This window comes from Gouania willdenowi, chromosome 1, assembly GCF_900634775.1.
Source record: "Gouania willdenowi chromosome 1, fGouWil2.1, whole genome shotgun sequence".
NCBI classification, from domain to species: Eukaryota; Metazoa; Chordata; class Actinopteri; order Blenniiformes; family Gobiesocidae; genus Gouania; species Gouania willdenowi.
This window is the reverse complement of record NC_041044.1, coordinates 11,647,336-11,653,061: the sequence shown is the minus strand read 5'-3', so window position 1 is coordinate 11,653,061 and position 5,726 is coordinate 11,647,336.

Genomic DNA, 5,726 nt, shown 5'->3' with positions numbered 1-5,726 from the left:
CAAAAAAAAAACAAAAAAAAAAACAACGTAAAGCAACACAACATTAGTAATGATGTGAACACATCTGTGGTGTGTGATGTTACTAATGTGTTTCAGAGAAAAGTGTTAAAGTTTATTAAAGTGTTCAGAAACGGTGTTCAGGTGGGCGGAGCCAGGTAGAAACCCAGGGTTTCTTTGATAAAACCTGCCAGCGACCAGGTTCAGTTCACGGACAATGTTGCCATGGTAACATACTCAGAGAAGAACATACCTCGTTTTTTGGAATGGGATACTCAGAGTTTCCCTCATTTGAGCCTGAACATACTCAGAGTTTGAACATAACACGCTTTATGGAATACCCCTCAGATCCCTCCACCTAACCCAAAAAAAAAGCCAACATAGCTCCAAAGGCGTCATAATTTACCTAACGACACTTAATGACAGCCTTCATGACACCTTATTCATGCTAATGACCGATAATAATAGTGTCAGCCTTATTTATAAAACTTCAAATAAAGTTTGAACTCTTTATCTTATATTTATGATTTATTATTATTATTATTATTATTATTATTATTATTATTATTATTATTATTATTATTATTAATACATATGTAATACATTTATACAATTCTATTTAGTTCCTTATTGTTAAAGTAATAAAAAGCATGGTTATTTTCTAATTGCCCTAACATTAGGGCCCGAGCCCCACACTTTGGTAGTGACTACTTCAGGTCCTAATTACTGGTAAGCAGTTAATAGTCATAGCTGACAGTGAAAAATCCATTAATTGAATGATAATAATAAATAATACAGATTTATTGAACCAGCCGAGAGTACCAACTTATCCTTTTTAAAGTTGCTTGTCACATTCTTCTTAATTTTTCTTAACAAATCTTTTTAAATGTTTTTTTTTTTAACTGAGAAGGTACAAACTGTTCTATAATCCAAGATGCTTTTTGTGTTGTAATTTTCCCTTCAGTCAACAGTCATCATCTTTACTTCCTGATACACTCTGACACAGATGTGTTATTCAACAGGAATCCTCCTTTTGTCTTCTAGTGTTCCTCTATCTGTTCCACCTAGTTACCGTCCATACTTTGGTAGGTTAGTAACCAAACCCATTTCTTTATTAGTTTATTTATAATTTTTGTCCAGATAGCTCACAGCCTCTTGTGAGAGGAGAGCTGCTCCATCAAAAATTTTTAATAAACAAAGCTTTGAGGCAGAAAATAAAACAATCATTTTCTGTGATTGAGGTATTCCAGGAATCAATGCAACAGCGGCCTGCTGGTGTCTATCTCCAGCTCTCAACAGGCACTAGATTATGGGGTGCCAAGTGTAAAAATTTAGTATAAAAGTTGTAGCTAACACATTTTCATTATTTATCTCACTTTTCTCATATTTAGCACATTTTCCTACATTTAACAAAACATTTAACCACATATATAGAGGTAAAAAAGCATTCAATCTAAATATCTAAATCTAAATGGTATATGTTATATCTAAATGTTAAATCTATATTTAATCTAAATCTAAATGTTATACATCATATCTAAATATTAAATCTAAATCTAAATGTTAAATCTAAATCTAAATGTTTAAATCTAAATGTTAAATCTAAATCTAAATATTAAATCTAAATCTAAATGTTAATTGTTTAATCTAAATCTAAATGTTGAACCTAAATGTTTCGCACATACGCAAATTGACCCCGTCCCTTGTAACCGCAACCAATACACAAGCAGAGACACACACAGCCACTCCCACACACCTCTCCACTGATACCTGCCTGGGTGATATGTATGGCTGGTTCTCTCCCGGCGGTGGAGATCGAGCACGTGGTCATGGCAGGTGGACGAGCTGCCCTTCACAGTACACTCTCAACACAACAGTGCAACACAGTTATTAAAATGTACTATAATGCTGTATTTTGTCAGTGTTTGTTAATTTGGTAAACCTAATGAAATGTGATTGTTAAGTTTGTGAAGTGTTTTAGCTAGCCACTTTAACAAGTAGCAGATATTAGCATTAAAGGTATGGGTTAGTAATTATTTATTCAGCAATAGCAACTATTAAAACAATTGACTTGACTGAATGAATGTTAAATGTATAAAGTAAGAGCAACACTGAGCAACATTTTTTAAAGTTAAATAAAGAATAATAATAAAGATATAGATATAGATATACAAAAATAAATTTATTTAAATAAAAACAATTAAATTTAAAGAAATCCTATCTACAGGATGACAATAATATAAATTTGACATTGCTTACAAAATGGAAATGGAAAAATAGCATAAGGAATTCTTACCACTAGAGTTAAAAATAACTATATTTTTGGTTGTTGATTTTTTTTCAGAAGCTGAAGGTATTTGTCCTTTTCATGCTTGTTTCCTAAAGAAACAATCTAAAAAAAAGCAGACTGCACAATAACTTGACAAAAACAAAGCATTTAATTGATTGGGAAACCTGCTGACATAGCGAACTGTCGTCAGTGTTCCCCTTAAAGGGTCAGTTGAGGTGTATTCAGGTGATAACTGATACTGGGGTCATTATTAATGTAGTTTTTGTATCCATCTTATTTGTAAATGTTTACCTTTGTATTCATTCTTTGGATTTATAGTTAAAACTTTATCATTCCTTTTTTTTCAGTAAACATTTATTGTTCCAAACAGATTGAAACATATTTTTTGTTTAGACATTGAGCTTAGCAAGTTACAGGTAACCATTATTTAGCTTTGTTTAGCAAAGCAATTCATGAATATTATGTAAAATTAATATATGTTTAAAATTGTATAAGGTTTAAACAAATGTGAGTTAAAGGGCAATTATATTCACAAACAGAAATGAGATCTGAGCTTTCAGATTTCACTGTCATTGTTATGAGAATTTTCTAGATGTAATTTACTTTTTCATGGCTTCATATTCAGCCTGAGACGTCCAAACCAGTTTAACTTGATATGTTTTGTGCACACGTTCAAGATTTTGTGCGGGTGTGCACGAGCTTACGGAGAATACCAAAAGTCTTTCCAAGGTTAAAATCTGTTAGTAAGACACAAATGACGACTTTGTAACTTTTCCTAGAACTAGAAAGCAACTCGACAACACTCACTATTATAGTGATTTAAGGATTTACATTTGTATTATGTGCATGAACATGTACATAATGAAAAAAAGTCACCAAGTTTTCCGTTAAGCCCTTAAAGAATAGAGTCAAAGAATAATAGTATAAAAGAAGAATATTATATGAAAATATAAAATGAAAAACACAGAAATATAAATATATTATATACAAGAATAATACAAATTCAAAATAATATAATAATATCCAAAAAAATAGAACCTCAGCAGCAGCAGTATGAAAGAGAATTGCGTCCCACAATGTGCATGTGGGATGGGGATGGGGGGTTGTATGGCTAAAGACCTCCACCAGAGATAATTACATTGTGTAAGGTGACCATCCAAAAAAGTACTCATAAAGGCTAAAAAAACAAACAAACCTGAAATTAGAGGTGAATAAAGTTTATCACTTTCATTCTCAATAAAATGATCTGTCTTTGAAAAACATTTTTTTTTTTTTTTTTTTAATCAAATATGCCTTTGAATGTCTCAACCTTGGAAACGTTAATAATACTGCCTTCTAGGAATTTAATAATAAAAAATATAGATTACTATAGATTACAGAACAATAAATAATGTTCAACATATATACACATTAATGAATAACTGACAGTGAGCAGCACCTCCTTCATCCCATGCTGGCTCTTTGTGGTTTCTCCCTCTGTTACCAGAGACCTCGAGGATGGTGGAAAACTGTGGAGGGTCATCTCATAGTTTTCTAATAAACTGAATTTGTTCTAGTCATCTGGTGGGACGTGTCCAGTGTTCAAGTACTTGAAGAAGAATGAATAAAATAAACATTTTATAGTTTTCAGCACATCCCCAGGTGTGTGTAGCTTCACTGAACAACCTGGAAGCCCCTCCTTCAGGCATGGATAGTAAGCTAAAGCTACACCTCCTCCTTTTAGCTTGGCATAAAACAAAAAGCACTTCTTATTTTAACTCTGAACTGGCTCTTTGTTCCTCTCTTCCATATCATATAATGAACTCCCACACAAACTTATGAGTCAATTCTCTCTGGAGCTTTTGAAGCTCTGTCTGATTGAGTGACTTTATGGCTCTCAGATCTGTTACTCCTAAAAATACCTCTATCAGTCTAAACTAACTATGACCTTGGTGTGTTGGCAGATCGTAAGACAGTTCTTGGAGCTTCCCCTGTGGTGATCCACACTTTTTGTCCTGATAACAATTCTTTTCCTTTTCATGAGAAGGTCTCCTAGAAGGTACAGACCTGCTGCATGTATTGTGCAACATCAGGGCTCAGTTGGCGTTTCCATGGCCATGCAGTTAAACCGTAGTGTGCTACAACTCTGCAAGATTCATCTGTTTGCTGTGCATTTTTGATCTCCTCTAACCACTGTCTGTAATGAAAGTGAAGACACCCCAGCCTCCACAAACAGTGCTGTAATGAGATTCTTCCCCTGGACATGTACAATAGATGTACCTCAGCAGCCTCAGACGCAATTTTATTTATTTATTTTTTTATTTATTTATTCAGTTTATTTCCGACATGGTTACATTCCTTTTTTTTTTTTTCTTTTTTGTACATGCCGAAAAAGGAGACGAGAGAAGCAGTTTGCAATCAAGACTCTGGGTGGTAGATCATCTAAACCTCTGGTGCTCAGCAGTGGGACCAGTGGCTTATGGTTCGTCAGCATAAAGCATATGTAAAGTGCAGACCGAGCAGGTAAGAGGTTAGTTTTTTACATGCTCATGTCACTGCTAATGCTTCTTTCTCAATTTGAGCACTTCTCTGGTACTGTGAGACCTCTCGAGATGATATGAATACAATTAATCTTGATTCATATTATGTAGTGTGCATGTGCCCACTTGTAATCACAGAAAGCACACTAAAGGACTTGATACAATGTTCTAAAAACTTCACCATACAACAAGCATTAATTTATACATAAAACATACAAAGTAAACACTAGCTAGAGAAAATAAGAATGGAAATAATTCAACCAGAACTTAGCTCAACTTTCTTCCCTAAATGTTTCTCCTCCAATGGCTTCGTTGTTGTCAAATCTGTCTCTGAACCCCCATGGAGGTTTGATTATTTGGGAGGATCTTCCTGCTGATCTTTTTCATTGAAATCCATCATTATTTGGTCTCTTTTGTACCACTTGCTCTCTTCCTCTCAGCCCGTTGTACAAAGCTCTCGTCAAATAAAGCATTTATTTTATTGGATTCTAGCACATACGTGAATCAAATTTCACTGCATTCTGGCTGTAAAGTGCATCACCTGCACTTTTAGAAACTTCTGATAGGGAATTTACTGGCAGAGTTACAATAATAAAACCCACGTTCAGGTTTGTGCTCATGTTTTTTTTACCAGAAGGAATTGCTATCTCTATGTAGCAGAACCAATGAGGGTAACCCTTATTTTGGTGTCCTTGTGTGATTATTGTAGGATGACCATTGAAGAGGAAAAATATTTCCTTGACAGGCTTTTAAACACTGAGCATAAACTGTCCAAGCTTCATTTAGCATTAATTTGAACAATTGCTCATGAAGCAGATACTGTATATGTAACCATGCTACTTCAGGCAGACAAACACACATAGATGATGAACTGCAGTGTGAAACACACCAGAGAGAGAAAAGCTGGTAAGTTCTGCCCC